We start from the raw sequence: 282 nt of genomic DNA, 5'->3' as shown, positions 1-282 counted from the left end.
TGACGTAACACGCTAGGTGGGCGGGCACTTACAGGCGCTTGATTTCCGTTTCCCATCCTGATGAGGTCAGACCATCCGTCCCGTGGTACTGCGCGCTGTGTTGCGCATGCGCGACGCTGCTGGTGTTGGAGAGGCTTCTGGCTGACCGTCTGTACAGAGGGGATCGTAAGCGAGTTAATTCATCTCAGGACACATCCTAAAAGATTCCACATCCATGAATGAGGCTGGATCAAAATTCTGGCACCTGCTACTTGACAGTACCGTCACCACATGGCCTGCAAC

The sequence above is a fragment of the Cetorhinus maximus genome, chromosome 16 (genome assembly GCF_964194155.1).
Source record: "Cetorhinus maximus chromosome 16, sCetMax3.hap1.1, whole genome shotgun sequence".
NCBI lineage: Eukaryota > Metazoa > Chordata > Chondrichthyes > Lamniformes > Cetorhinidae > Cetorhinus > Cetorhinus maximus.
The sequence above is the reverse complement of the archived record's forward strand: the minus strand, read 5'-3'. Positions refer to the sequence as shown.